This window comes from Ranitomeya variabilis, chromosome 3, assembly GCF_051348905.1.
Source record: "Ranitomeya variabilis isolate aRanVar5 chromosome 3, aRanVar5.hap1, whole genome shotgun sequence".
NCBI lineage: Eukaryota > Metazoa > Chordata > Amphibia > Anura > Dendrobatidae > Ranitomeya > Ranitomeya variabilis.
In genome coordinates, this window is record NC_135234.1 from 469688901 (window position 1) to 469705388 (window position 16488).

Consider the following 16488-nt stretch of genomic DNA (forward strand, 5'->3'; position numbering starts at 1 on the left):
CTCACATAAATGTGTTCATAAATAAATTTACCTAATATCAGACCTAAAAAAAAAATAAAGTTTTGTATGAACATCATTTTTGTGTTGTCTAATCCATGATATGTGAACCTTTGAGTTTTTGTGCTAATAGACATTGTCTCAGTACTAAAAATAAAATCGTGCCAGATGAACCTAAATGCACAGTAGTCCTGGAATATTTACATATACATAATATATTAATGTAAAAAATTACACTTGCCAACTTTTTTGGACATCTGCGGACTAAAGGCCTTCTACATTACATGGAAACCTAAGGGCCCCTTCACACTGTGCAATCAAAGTCTGAACGAGCGTTCGATTTGTGACGTTTATCCGTCCTCGTTCCGAGGTTGCAAAGTGTGACATGGCGTTACGATTTGCGACGCAGCCCAGCATCGTACGATGTGAAAGAAAGAGCAGAACTTTCTTTCGTCGTAAATGTCTCGCTGTGGCGGTCGAAATCGTAGTATGTGACGGCGGTCATACGAGCTCGTAATGCGACTACGTGGGTTGGGCTTCCGCATACCTGTCTCCTGATTGGGCGTGACGTTTTAGCACGCCCATGCTGGTAATACGTCACGCTCGGAGTCGTAGGACTATGGCGGTGTGAAGGGTAGCGTACGATTGCGACGCGTGACGTTCACATCGCAACTACGTCAGAAAAAGCGTTAACATCGTAGAGTGTGACCGCTGGCTACGAGCTCGTACTGCGATGTCGAATATGACGCAAATGCGTCGTAATCGTAGCAGAATCGACCAGTGTGAAGGGGCCCTAAGCGCTGCTATTGAAATACGTGCGCTATCTACACATAACATCAGCCAATCCAGCTGGGCGACCCTTGTACAAAGCGTGTACTTGCAGCTTGTGTGCATTTCCTGCTGAGGAAACGTCCCACATGAGGCAACACTCTGCCAATATGCAAAATCAGTCCCTGGCATAATTTGCAAACTAGAGCTTGAAAAATACATAAAATACTGGCCTTGTGTTGAAAAACTGTTACGTTCTAAACAACCAATAAGATCACTTCTTTCTTTTCTAAATGTTCTCTAAAAAAAGTAAGGAAAGTGCTGATTTGTTACTTCGAGCGTCAGTGACACTTTTTCTACATGATTTTAATTTCATGCATTCAGCACCAGACACTAGCTGCCCGGTACGAACAACAAATTTTTATGTTCGGGTTCGTTCATTTCTAATAATTTTTAACTAATTGCAACTTTTTATGCATGTTAAAAAGTTAAGGTTGCCACAGTTATTTGCCCTCTAGAATATTCAATGTTTTTGCACCTTTTATATAGATATTCATCCATAAATAAGTCGTACTTCACACCAAAATATTAACCGTGCCCACTTTTTTCATGATTTAAAATTTTTGGTGTAGGTAATAAAAAAATCGTGTAAAAAATGGCATAAAACCTTGATAAACTTGACGCACAAATTGAGCAAATTTGGGGTGTAAACACAGTGATCAATGTCTCCCTGTATTTTTGACAATATAATTATGGGAGTGATACATAATACAAAGGCTTATGGAGAAAAATGGGGATCTCACAGTAAATGTACTGAATTTACAAAATTAATGTGCTCTTATCTATAGATAGGGGCTGCACAAAATTATTTTGGTACTATTAATTAAAAAAAAGTCATGCAAAGCATAGGCTTTAGTACTTGCCACAAAAAAACAAAACATTTGCTAAAAATGTGAATAAAATTGGTAAAAACAGAACATTTTTAAGTCTCTCTGAAGAAGTGGAGAATACATCTAAATTCTTGATTCATTTTTGATTATATTTCTTTGCCATTTGGAAAATATTAGCATTGTGAGTGCATTTATGTATTAGTGAATTGTTACAGTTTTTGTCCCAAACTTAACAAGTGAATGTATAGCAGTGCCAACAATGTTGCTGATCCTTTATACAGGAAACCGGATACCCTCCAGTCCTTAGCAAGGTGATGATTATTAAAAAAAAAGTGTAGGCAAAGGTAACCCCTTCAAATGGAAACATATGTTATTTTAATGTTTTCCTTCAAATATAAGAGCACTCTGACATGAGATGTAAGTGGCTCGATACGTCTCTATTCTACGACTGTAATAAGATCTGAAGGCAAAAATGTACTGACTTAGCAATCGTCCCAACAGAGGGATGGGGCACAGCGTTTATACTGTGTGGATGAATGGATTCTGGTTTTACAAAACATGCAGATATGCCTGACTTTTCACTAGCATCGTGTGCAATTTCCACTGATATTAGCCAGTATAAAGAAGCACAATGTATAATTTGTCACATATGCCTGCCTCCTCCTATTCATTACACCCACACACACACACCACATATACATCCTATACTCAAAGAAAAGATAATGCCCTGTGCTTGTTCTTTTTTCTGCCTCCAGCTTTGTGGCTCTTTTTCCCCGTACATTTCATGTTCTTAGTCTCTTCTTAATACTGCTTTTTCTATAAGCTGATACCATCATCCAACTTACTATGAGACATAATTGGAAATATTAATGTGTGTTTATTTTTTGGAACTAACGTGATTGATTCATCTTTCATTTTTTATATTAATACTCTACAGATGTTCATCTGTCCTAAGACGCTATCTTTGTAGGATACCTAAGCCTTTGTGTTTTTGGAACATTTTTCTGAATATTCGTGTTGTTTCTGCATGATATTTGTTTGCACTTTGAATAATGAGGACATTGATAAAAACTGGTATAATAGGATTATTTCCAATATGTTATATTCTGCACAAACCTAGATGCTGAAACTACATATTCTCCATTTAGCACACACGGCAATGAGCAACTTGAAATTTTCTTTGTTATCTCTTTAACGCTAGTGTTAAAGTCGTTAGACCATAGCTTCTACAGAAAATTATTGAGTTTCACAATTTGTGCAACTTGATGCTTCTACAACTTCTGACTTATTTGTTATTTGTTAGATCCTGTTAATATTAGCTCACATTCAGTGTATTTTTGATACTGGGGAAGAAATACCAATGATTTTTTTTGCTCAAGGACCCCTATCAACACAGATCAGTCCCTGGACACATGACATTGTGATCCAGTCTCGAATTGATGCACATTGTTTAATAGCAGCATCCATACTTTAAGATCAGTGCATTAGGGAAATGTGGCTGTGATGTTTTCCATCATATAATTTCTATTCTGTATAATTCACATGATTATGCTAATCAGGGCCGGGACAAGGTATTTTGGTGCCCTAGGCAGATGAATCTGACGGCACCCCTTCGACCCCTGATGAACCCTCAGCCCCCAAGTAAAGGAATGGGTCAAAGACTAAGGTAAAAGGACCCCTAAAGTACCCCCCTTTTCATAAAAAAATACTAGCAAAAGAAAAAAGTGATGTACTTTAGGAGTGAGGCTCAACAGGGGTGGGGTTATTTGGTTTCAATTAAAGTGTCCATCATTTGGCAGATGGCCTAATGGAAACTAAACAGACTTAATTATAGATAAAGGGATGTGGATACATATAATTGTTTTTAAACAAAGCACTCCTCCCATCAAAATTTACATTGTCTTAATATATTGCAGTCATCATATTATATAGCAATGTGCACTTACTATTGCTCATTTTGCCTTTCTACCCAGTTAAAAGGAACCTGTCACCCCCAAAATCGAAGGTGAGCTAAGCTCACCGGCATCAGGGGCTTATCTATAGCATTCTGGAATGCTGTAGAAAAGCCCCCGATGTAACCTGAAAGATGAGAAAAAGAGGTCAGATTATACTCACCTGGGCGGGCGGTCCGATCCGATGGGCGTTGCGGTCCGGGGCCTCCCATCTTCTTACGATGACGTCCTCTTCTTGTCTTCACGCTCCGGCGCAGGCGTACTTTGTCTGCCCTGTTGAGTACTGCAGTACGCAGGCGCCGGGCCTCTCTGACCTTTCCCGGCGCCTGCTCATCTTTCAGGATACATCGGGTGCTTATCTACAGCATTACAGAATGCTGTAGATAAGCCCCTGATGCCAGTGGGCTTAGCTCACATTCGATTTTGGGGGTGACAGGTTCCCTTTAATTCTTCCCTATTCCATTAGGTCTATGACATAATTTGATTAAAAACTGACTAGCTGAATCCTTCTAAGTCAGGTGCATATATATTTGTATCTCATGATCCTACAACTTGTCAACTTCCAGTATGTCCTTAACAATGGTAAGGAGATGCTGGCCGTTGTTATCAGTCATTATCAGACTGTGGACCATACAGGAACCAGAGTACTGATGAGATCTATTCTGTATCAACAAGAAAACATTTACATCCAGGTACCTTATGGGTGATCTCTTCTCTGATTGAGTGATTTCTTTCTTTTCGTCTCCATCTTGGCCATACGTCATGATAACTTTTCACATGATGCCCTTTAAAAATAACAGTGTTATTAAAATTCCTTCTACATAAAAAAATCTGTCCATCTGTACATACTAAATAAGTCTCCTTTTGTATATGGCCTTTACACTGTCCGCCTTAATGAGCTATAACCACCACACTGTCTGCCATTATCAGCTCTCACCGCCACAGCGGCTGACGTTATGAACCATGGCCTATAACATGTCTGTCCCCTCTTTAGTTTTCCTTTACACTCTCTATATCTTCACACTGTCTCCCCGCCCTGCTAACCTCTCTCCATACTGTGACCCCATTTCACGCTGCCCCCTCTCCATATCCATTCTGTGCCCCTTTTCACACCATGCCCTCATACTGCCCACCACGTTGTCCTCTCCAAACTGTATCCCCTCTCACACTGTTCCCCTACATAGTATGATGGTGAACACAGCCGCACTATGATGTCCAACACAGCCCCCCAATATACAGTATGATGTCCCCTAAAGCCCCTTATTCAGTATGATTTCCCCCCGCAGCCCCCTATTCAATGATGCCCCCCACATATCCTATATAGTGTGATGTCCCCCCAGCCCAGGTATAAGGTCCCCAATAGCTCCCAGTATAGTGTCCCCCATAGCTCCCAATATAATGTTCCCCACAGTCTCTGACATGTGATGTCCCACACAGCCCCTCTTGTGATAGCTCCCATAGCCAGCCTCTCATATGTCCTCAGAGCCAGCCCGACATATGTCCCCCACAGCCAGCCCATCTTGTTATCCCACAGCCAGCCCCTCAAATGCAAAAATATCTTAAAGGGGTTTTTCCATGAACGAAAGTTGATTTTGATCAGTAGATCTTGGAATAATAATGAGTTCCACAATTGGATGTGTTTAAATAAAATGTTCCTTGACTCCCTACCCTTCCCGTATCCCTACCCACCACTGCCCCTTGTTTTTTAAACTCTTCTTACAGCCCTTTTGGTTCGCAAATCTGCAGCCATGTAGTGTTATCGCTGTGGTTTATTAAGATTGTTTTTTTTGTTCTTTTACTATTTCTGGAAAATATTTACCCATTTTTCCTTTCCTGTTATATTATTGAAATTCTCTAAATAAAGAATATATACAAAAAAAAAAATGTTCCTGATAATCTTATAAATGTGCCCCTGCTGTGTACTGTGTGATGTCTGTATCTGTCTGTACAGGAACATGGTCTGATCATACCACATCTCCTTGGCAGGGGAGGGAGCAAAAAGTTATATAGAAATTACAGTATGGAATCACATCTGATTCTTTCCATGAGGTAAAACATTTCCCTGTCTGCTTTTAAACAATGTTTTACATCAAAGAAAGAATCAGCTGCGATCCCTTGCTGTAATGTCTGTATACTTTCTTTTGCTTCTCCCCTTCCCTGCAGCTGTGGTATGATCAGACCCTATCCTGTACAGTCAGACACAGCCATCACACAGTACACAGCAGGGGCACATTTATAAGATTATCTCAGCACAGGAACATTTTTTAAAACACATCCAATTGTGGAAATTATTATTATTCCAAGATCTATTGATTAAAATGTACTTTTGTTCATGGGAAAACCCCTTTAAGGCTATGTGCACACGCTGCGGATATTGCTGCGGATCCACAGCGGTTCCGCAGCTGCGGGTCCGCAGCAGTTTCCCATGCGTTTACAGTACAATGTAAACCTATGGAAACCGCAATCCACAGTGCCCATGCTGCGAAAAAAAACGTGCGCAGCATGTCAATTCTTTGTGCGGATTCCGCTGCGGTTTACACCTGCTCCATAATAGGAATCCACAGGTGTAAAACTGCAGGTGGAATCCACACAAAATCCGTATAAAAACCGCTGTAAATCCGCAGGTAAAACGCAGTGCCTTTTACTTGCGGATTTCTCAAATCTGCTGCGGAAAAATCCGCAGAGCTCCAAAATACGTGTGCACATACCCTTAATATAGTTTCTACCAAAAATTGCCAACAAGACATCTGGAAACATACCCCCCAAAAAGGAGAGATACAACTATATGCCACAAAATTTGTTTATAAAAAAAAAAAAGCTTACCGAAAAGTTGGATGGAAAATTAAAATGATATATATTATCTAATTCTAAAACATGTGGCTTCAACACAACATCAGCCAATCTGATAGTTCCCAATGGCATAAGAAGGGATAATATCTCATTCTTTAATCAATTGACTGCTGAAAACTGTGTTTAGCTGCCGAAGTTGAGTGACTAGAATGGGACATCATTGGATGAGTCTCAGCCGCTCTAGTCGACATCATTGTATGAGTCTCTGCCGCTTTAGTCGACATCATTGTGTGAGTCTCTGCCGCTCTACTGTAGTCGACATCATTGTATGAGTCTTTGCCGCTTTAGTCGACATCATTGTGTGAGTCTCTGCCGCTCTACTGTAGTCGACATCATTGTATGAGTCTTTGCCGCTTTAGTCGACATCATTGTGTGAGTCTCTGCCGCTTTAGTCGACATCATTGTGTGAGTCTCTGCCGCTCTACTGTAGTCGACATCATTGTATGAGTCTCTGACGCTTTAGTCGACATCATTGTGTGAGTCTCTGCTGCTCTAGTCGACATCATTGTATGAGTCTCTGCCCCTTTAGTCGACATCATTGTGTGAGTCTCTGCTGCTCTAGTCGACATCATTGTATTAGTCTCTGCAGCTTTAGTCGACATCATTGTGTGAGTCTCTGCCGCTCTAGTCGACATCATTGTATGAGTTTCTGCCACTTTAGTCGACATCGTGTGAGTCTCTGCTGCTCTAGTCGACATCATTGTATAAGTTTCAGCTGCTCTAGTCGACATCATTGTATGAGTCTCAGCCGCTCTAGTCGACATCATTGTATGAGTCTCAGCTGCTCTAATTGACATCATTGTATGAGTCTCAGCCGCTCTAGTCGACAAACTCGACATCATTGTATGAGTCTCAGCCACTCTAATTGACATCATTGTGTGAGTCTCTGCCGCTGTAGTCCCCTGATCACAGGCCTCAGCAACTGACAAAACCAGAGTTTTTTGATTCATATTCGCCTAACCTGCTATGAGCTATAGAGGGTAAGAACACATCATTTTATTATTTTTTACCCAACCTTACTAATGTTGGGCTACCTCTTTGATGCTTTTATTGAAGGAAATTTGGACATGCATTTGTTCAGAAAGCTTGGAGATTTTTTTTGTTTTCACCCTCCTACATTAATAGCCATAGTGGCATTACCTTTTTAATTTTTCCATAAATATTACTATATGAGGTCTTATTTATGTGAGATAAGCTGTATTTTACTTAGCTAGCACTTGACTGGTTTGTTATGTTTATTAAACCCCTTAAAGATGCAGACATTTTTTAATTTTTGAGTTTTCCTTTTTCTTTTCTAAGAGACATACCTTGATTTTTCCATTAGCATAGGCGTATGTAGGACGAGTAGTTTTCAATGACACTGTTCATTTAAACATATAATGTGCTGAAAAATGGAGAAAACCTTCCAAGTGGCTTAAAAAATTTGGTTTGTGTTGCTATTTTTGCGGCCCATAACTTTTTTATTTTTCCATCAATGGAGCTACATTTTGTTGTATTGTAGTTTATCGCTATACCATGGGATATATGATGTTTTGATTGCTTTTCATTGCTCTTCTGGAAGTGTGGAGACCAAAAATCTGTTAGTTTAGATTTTTTTTTCTTTACAGCATTTAATTTACGGATTAAATAATCTTGTTTTGTTAGATTGGACTTTTATTGATGAAGCAATTCTAAATATGATAATTTATTGAATTTTTTTAAATGCAGAAAAGTGGGATGAGTCGACTGTATTTTTAGCCCCTATAAAGCCTCATTCAGACGTCTATGTTGCATGTACATGTTGTATTCATGTCTTTCACGGATATAACACGTACCTATTCTAATTTATGGCACTTTTCACGTGTGTGTTTTTTTCGGACCTTGTATCTGCAAAAAGCATGGAGACGTGTGATTTTTTTACTGGTATCATTGATGGAAAGTACCAATACAAGTCTATGGGTCTGTGAATATCGAAGACAGCACACAGATGGCATCAGCGTGCAGTCTGTGTTCTGTATATATTCTGCATATATTTATACATACGTAAAAATCACTAATCACACCCAGATGATAAAAACGGACACTGACCGAATATTGCTGAAACTCAAATGCAAATCACCGATGACACAATATTTTCATGTACATGTTTAAGCGCGGGCGCCTTAATGAGGCCTAAGGTACATTGACTTGTGAGCTTTTGCTCACTTGTACAACATACTGCAATACTTACTTAATATATAGAGAAAATCATGATCGGCCATGAAACCCACACACTGTCTCCTATTAACCTGTGATCATTTGATCACTTATTTTGTACTGTATTTTCAGAATTGCAGTATATACTTCAGCAGAGGCAGTCAGAAATTGCACAGAGTCCCTGAGCAAGTAATGTCCCCGGGCCTCCTCTTCCCCAATACTGACAAAGTTACCCATGACGCCCATTGCTGATCATGAATTTTGCTTAGGATTTGTACTGTCCATATGTATGGCATAGTGTTGGAAAGCGTTAACCACTTAAGGATGGGGCTTATTTTGGCCTTGCAGATTATTTTGTATTTTTTTCTTCTTTGATGGTTTTCCAAAATCCCCTCGCTTATGATCCAGTAATCACTATTTATTGCTGGTATCTCAATTAATGTCATAAGTTTGCTTATGGTAGAATCACTTTTAGGGCAGAGACAGACTGCCGTATTTCTCGTGTCAGAATCGCACCGCACTGCATGGACTGGCATGTCACCTCTCCTGACCTGAGCAAGACAGCGTGAAGGAATACTATATAGCTGTCAAGCTCAGGTCAGGAGAGCCGACAGCCAGGATGAGGTTTACGATGTGATTCTCGCACGAGAAATATGGCAGTCTGTCTCTGCCCTTAGAAGGCAGATTTCCATTCTCACTGATAAAGTAGGGTCTTGAGTGTGGATTACCCTCTGAGATGCCTATATGAGTAAAAAGTTTATCTGGGGAGTAAATGTTTTCCTTTTTATGGAAAAGGATGGATGGATGGGTTGATGGATGGTTGGGTTGATTGGTGGATGAATGGGTTGATGGGTGGATGGATGGGTTGATGGGTGGACAGATGGATGGGTGGGTCCATGGGTGGGTGGCTGGATGCACAGGCAGTATTTTAGCCCCTGTATTTCAGGTATACTGTATATAATGAAAATCAAGGTCTCCTATGATGCCCAGCTGGCACTAGCTCGGTGTGAAGTGGGCTCAATTCCTGAACTCACTCTGTATACTGCCACTGTCATCCATGACAATGGTTGCCTAAATACATGCCCATCAGGACCCAGCAACTCAGATTAGCAATTAACTGACTTACCATATAATATTCTGACAAATGCAAAAATAACTGCATTTACTGTACAATATGCCTTGAAATCAGAATTCTGTAGTCAGAGAAAATTCTCTCTCACCCCGTAGTCCAGTCTGTAGGTCACTGATGGTGTTTTTGCCTTTCACACTACAGGACCTGGGTTTGAATCCCACCAAACACAAGCCACAATGAGAGGCTGTAAATTAAATATATAAAGGCTTCTTGTTAGCAAAAATAGCACAATGGAAAATATTAGCATTTAGTTTTTGCTTTATTACCAAATTATAGACAAAAAAACAAGAGATTCGTCAGAATTTGATTTTTTCCTTGAGTTATTCAAGTATCTTTCAAAGATGTGTCTGATGATGGTCAGCTTCTCATTCACGTTGCTGCAGAGAATCTTGCCTGAAGGTGGAGAATAAGAGACACCATTATATACTGAACCACTATGTAGAAAAGCAAAACAAGATGTGGTAATTTGGACCCATGACAAGTTTTTAATATATTATGATAGGCATCCTATTAAACTACAGCAAGTCTTGCTGACGGGGCTAGCTGAGGGTTACTGTGGGAAAACAGCTCTATTGTAGGAGAAAATATAGTGAAGTACTGCAGCAAACTAGACTTTGAAATAGTTTCAAGAACCCTTTTTTCTTGGCAGTGAAATGTTTACAGACATAGGATACAGCACAGAGCGGAGTTATGTGTGCAAGTTTCTCATCACAGATTTTAAGTGCACAATATGCTCTTTTACATATTTAAGGCTTCTGTATTCATCTCTGATTAAGTGCTTATAAATGTAGAATATTAATGCCGGATATTTCTTATTAATTAAATCATCATAAAGGTGAATGCACCAAGTGAGAACAGTTTAGTTTAAAAAATATATACAGTGTATATAAAAACTCTACACACCCCTGCTAAAATGCCAGGTTCTTGATATGTAAAAAAATATAAGACCATGAAAAGTCATTTCAGAACGTTTTCCATTTTTAATGTCATCTATGAGCTTTGATAATCCATTTGTAAACAAACTGAAACCTTTTTGGGTGAAAAAAGAAAAATAAAGCGCTAAAATTATGTAGTTGCATAAATTTGCCTACCGTTAAACTAATACTTTGTTGAAGTAGCCTTTGAATTTATGACAGCATTTAGTCTTTTTGAATAGGAGTCTATCAGTATGGTACATCTAGAATTAGGCTACTTTCACACTAGCGTCGGGAACAACCCGTCGCTGCGCGTCGGGCCGACGTTCCCGACGCTAGTGTGTTCTCCGCCGCACAACGGGGGCAGCGGATGCATATTTCCCACGCATCCGCTGCCCCATTGTGATGTGCGGGGAAGTGCGGGGAGGTGGGGGCGGAGTTCCGACTGCGCATGCGCGGTCGGAAAAAGCGGACCGTCGGGAGCAAAAAACGTTACATGTAACGTTTTTTTCTCCCGACGGACCGCTACCATACGCCCAAACGCCGCCAAACGCATTCACCGTTTTGAAATGCGTCGCAAATGCGTCGCAAATGCGTCGCTAATGTTACTCTATGACGAAACAACGTATCCAGCAAAAACTTTTGCTGGATGCGGCGTTTCGCAAAAACGACGCATTTGCGACGTATTGCAGTTAACGCTAGTGTGAAACTAGCCTTAGCAATCTTGTCCCACTCATCCTTGCAGTAGGGCCACAAAACTGTCAGATTGTGAGGTCATCTCATGCGTACAGCCCTCTTCAGGTCGCCCACAGATTTTCAATCCCATTCAGGTCTGGACTCTTTTTGAACTTCTGGTGAAGCCATTCTTTTGTTGATTTGGATGTATGCTTATGGTCACTGTTATCAAAAAGGTGAAATTCCTCTTAATCTTCAGCTTTTCAGTAGAAGTTTGAAGGTTTTAATGCAAAATTGGGTGCATTTTGAAACTGTTCATAATTTCCTCCAACCTTGACTTTGGCTTCCTTTCAAATTCCTTTTTTTTAGGGCTTTAACCTCTTCATGACCGGAGCTTTTTTTTGTTTTTGCGTTTTCGTTTTTCGCTCCCCTCCTTCCCAGAACCATAACTTTTTTAATTTTTTCGTCAATATGGCCATGTAAGGGCTTATTTTTTACGAGGCGAGTTGTACTATTGAACAATATCATTGGTTTTAGCATGTCGTGTACTTGAAAATGGTAAAAAAATTCCAAGTGCGGTGAAATTGCAAAAAAAGTGCAATCCCACACTTGTTTTTTGTTTGGCTTTTTTGCTAGCCTCACTAAATGCTGAAACTGACCTGCCATTATGATTCTCCAGGTCATTAAGTGGTAAAAATAATTCCAAAGTTTGCTAAAGAAAAAAAAAAAGCGCCATATTCCGATATCTGTAGCGTCTCCATTTTTCGTTATCTGCGGTAGGGTGAGGGCTTATTTTTTGCACGCCGAGCTGACGTTTTTAGCGATACCATTTTGGTGCAGATATGTTCTTTTGATTGCCCGTTATTACATTTTAATGCAATTTCACGGCTGCCAAAAAAACGTAATTCTGGCGGTTTGATTTTTTTTCTTCCTACGCCGTTTAGCAATTAGTTTAATCTTTTTTTTATTGATAGATCGGGCGAATCTGAACACGGCGATACCAAATATGTGTATGTTTGATTTTTTTATTGTTTTATTTTGAAGGGGGGCGAAAGGGGGGTGATTTAAACTTTTATATATTTTTAAAAAAATATTTTTACAAATATTTTTCTTTAAGTTTTGGCATGCGTCAATAGTCTCCATGGGAGGCTAGAAGGTGCCACAACTTGATTGGCTCTGCTACATAGAGGCAATGCTTAGATCGCCTCTAATTGACACCAAAGGAGGCTCTACAAAGTACAGACAGTAGGGGGTGAATAGTTATGCACATTGAAGTTTTCAGTCATTTTCTCCTATTTTTTGTTTGCTTCACAAAAAAAAAAGAAACAAAATGTTCACAGCTGTAGGCATGTTCTTTACATGAACTGATGCACACCCTCAGAAAAAACCACAGTGAAATTCTAGGTTGTGAGGTAGCAAAACACAAAAAATGCCAAGGGTGGGAGGGGTGAATACTTTTGCAAGCCACTGTACGTCTGCCATGCAGCCTGGTGCACTGAATGGCATTGGCAGCTAGCCACAATGAGCTTTATGACATAATAAAGAAAAAAATTAATGTCCACAGCTTAAATAGATATGTATTAATTGGCTTAAAAATATCAATGTGAAGCTAATGTAGTGGGGTGAATTTTTGGTGCTTGATACAGTGGCATTCCTAGCATAAGTTTACACATGGCTGCTGCTACAGTAGCAGAACACTTATGCCATTTAGACTAACAAGGGGCATTGGAAAAAGAATATCCTACTGGTTATAAACACTTGGCACATCATTGGGTGTGAATCTGATGATAAATCCCTTTCACCTTACACAGGGTGTTTCAGAATTTGTCAATAGACTTAAAGTTTAACAAAATGCTATAATAATAAAGGTTTTTTGTTGCTGAAGAAGAGCATATACCTCACCTTTATTTTCCTTTGAGCATCCACTTATAAACCCAAGGCGATTAAGACTGTTTTTCACTTTTCTGATTCCAAATGCCGTTTTTTTATTCACTTGTTCAGCGGCTTAAAAAAAAATAAAAAATGTGTTAATTTTTTTATATGCAAGGAAAAAACTGAAGAACTTAAGTGATTACTTAAAAAAATAGAAATAAAAATCACATATAATGAATACCATTAAATAAAGGTGATTCGCTGAATTTGGCTGATTTCCGTTTGCTTGCAAATTATTTGCGCACCTCTTACTAAATGGGTGCAATTTGTAAAACCTTGAACTATATCTGTTATGAAGCCTCTTTACTTCATAATTACAGAACAAGCTCCACTTTTTCATGCAATTGAGTCAAATTGTTAATGCAAGTTCCTACAATCTCAGTAAATGTATTTCATAAAAACAACTCTAAATGTTCAAATTGCATCAATTTAGTGTTTGCAGGTCTCCAAACGTCTTGTAATTAGCCACACATACAACCAGCCATCTTGAAATACTGTCTACTAGTTTTCTTAGGAAGAGTTGACTTTTTGATGCAATTTTTGCAGGTATTAATGCCAAATAGAGATGAGCAAATATATTTGAGTAGAATCGAATACTACCCAAAACATTTTGTAATTCTCTTCCGTGTGGATTCAGCAAAATGACGGCTGCTGGACCCATTTTTCTGAACCATAAATGTCAGTCAAAAGGTTAAAAAATAAAATCCTTATACTCACCTCACTTCTCCGACCCTACTTGTCCTCATCACATCTTCATATCACAGCCCTTTGTGCAAAAATCTATGGGCATCCTCATCCTGGGCCGGGACTTCCAAGTCTGATGAGATCCGATACTGTTTTGTGCATGACGACGTCACGAGCTTTTGCGTGCTTATGTAGAACCCACCCGGGACTCATCAGCTCAGGAAGTCCAGTGATTTCAGCATGAGAGGCGGTGATTAGGGTTGAGCGAAACGGATCGGACATTTTCAAAAGTCGCCGACTTTCAGCAAAGTCGGGTTTCATGAAACCCGACCCGATCCCACTGTGGGATCGGCCATGCGGTCGGCGATCTTCGCGCCAAAGTCGCGTTTCATATGACGCTTTCCCCGCCATTTTTTCAGCCAATGAAGGAGTGTGGGCAGCGTGATGACATAGGTTCCGGCTTGCTTTGTGCGGCGTCACAGGGGGTAAAACCGCCATCTTAACATTTGGGATATAGCGATTTGCACAGTGAAACACAAACTTTGCAGGGACGGAGGAGAGAGAGAGAGAGAGAGAGAGAGAGAGAGAGAGAGAATATTAAATAAATACCCATTGACCTGCATTGGGTTTCGTGTTTCGGTTGGCCCCCGACTTTTCACAATAATCGGCCGATTTCACACGATCCGGCTTTTGAGACAGTCGGGTTTCACGAGACCTGACTCGATCCTAAAAAAGCAAAAGTCGCTCAACCCTAGCGGTGATCAGAACATGCAGCGAGGACTGGGCGGGTGTCAGTGAGGAGCAGAAGGGCCGAAGACATGGACAATAAGGTAAGTATAAGGATTTTTTATATTTTTTACATCTTACATTTATTTTGATCCGGAGCCTGAAGAGACCCGAGTGCATAATAAGGGATGAAAATTGATGAAGAAAAACTGCTCTGGGAAAAGTTGTGCAAATTTGAATTTTGCCTCCTCTCTAAGGTCAAATAAGCTTGATGTAATATGTTCCAGCCAATGCTGTACACTGGGTGCACCGCAATGCACTTTTATCTGGGACTTGTATCCCTGATCTTTATAGTATTGTCTCAAAGTACTAGCTAGACTTTTTCATAAAAGAGTTTTGATTTCAAAAGTTTCCTAAACTTACTGTAGCAGCTAGGGTTTGCCGCTGGGTCTACCTTAAGGAAGCACTTCCATCAAAAATGTTATCCTCTTAATATATTGCAATCATCATATTCTATAGTGCTGTGTACTTACAATTGCTTATTTTGCCTTTCTATCCAGTTAGTTCTTTTCTTTTCCATTAGATCTATGACATCATGTCATTGAAAACAGACTAGCTCCCTTTAAGTTTTTTGTAGAAATAGGATGTCTCTATTCCCTGTCTAAGTCATCACTGCAAAGGTCCTTGGCAGGGGGAAGAGCAGAGCAGCTGGGTCAGGAGTTGAAGAGGAGGAGAAAGAAAAGAGAAAAATTAACTGGGTAGAAAGGCAAATACACAGTGCTATATAATATGACGATTGCAAAATATTGAGGATGAAAACTTTGATGGGAGTGCGTCTTTAACAAAAACTCCCTGTACTACCTTAAAATGAGTTTTACACTTTTTAGAAAAGTGGTCCCCAAAAGATATCAGATAGTAGTGAAATAATTACAGATAGCACTACAGTGACATTTAGAAGTTTGGGCACTCCTGATCAAAATTACTGATATTGTCAACAGTTAAGAAAGTTGAAGATGAAATGATCTCTAAAAGGCCTAAAGGAAAAAAAATATTGTCATTTAAAAAAAAAAAATAATTACAAAAAGGAAAATAGGACAATGCAAAAGTTTGGGCACCCTTGTAGATTTGTGTGCTCAGATAACTTTGATCAAGGTTTCAGACCTTAGTTAGCCTATTAGGGTTATGGCTTGTTCACTGTCATCATTAGGAAAGGCCAGGTGATGCAAATTTCTCAGCTTTATAAAAACCAAGCCTCCTCTAACCTTGTGCCAAAAACATCAGACATGGGTTCTTCTACACAGCTGCCTATCACTCTGAAAATAAAAATAGTGGAGGCCCACAAAGTAGAAGAAGGCTATAAGAAGATAGCAAAGCATTTTCATGTTGCCCAGTTTGAAATGTAAGTAAGAAATGGCAGTTCACAGAAGCAGTGGAGGTCAAGATAAGGTCTGAAAGACCAAGCAAAATTTCAGTGAGAGCTACTCGAAGGATAGCTAGAAAGGCAAATCAGAGCCCCTGCTTGACTGCAAAAGACCTTCAGAAAGATTTAGAAGACTATGGAGTTGTGTTACATTATTCTACTGTTCAGAGACACCTGCATTAATATGGCCTTCATTGAAAAATCATCAGAATAAAACTTCTCCTGTGTCCTCACTATAAAAGTATTCAAAAGACTATCTAAACAAACCTGTTGCATTTTGGAAAAAAGTCCTGTGGACCGATGAGGTTAAAATAGAACTCTTTGGCCACAAGAATCAAGGGTATGTGTGGAGATAAAAGGGCACAGAATTTCA

The 16488-nt window shown here is 39.6% G+C and overlaps 1 long non-coding RNA gene across 4 annotated transcripts in view; it reads right to left on the bottom strand.

Annotated features, from left to right (window-relative positions):
• Nucleotides 1-10010: 10010 nt before the first annotated feature.
• The window catches only part of LOC143818318 (uncharacterized), a 138107-nt gene continuing 131629 nt past the window's right edge, over nt 10011-16488 (bottom strand). For all 4 annotated transcript variants that reach the window (XR_013224463.1, XR_013224461.1, XR_013224462.1 and 1 more), the window contains 2 exons: nt 13256-13357; nt 10011-10157 (listed from right to left, as the gene is read on the bottom strand). This is a non-coding gene — a long non-coding RNA (uncharacterized LOC143818318). The remainder of the gene's footprint in view (nt 10158-13255; nt 13358-16488) is intronic.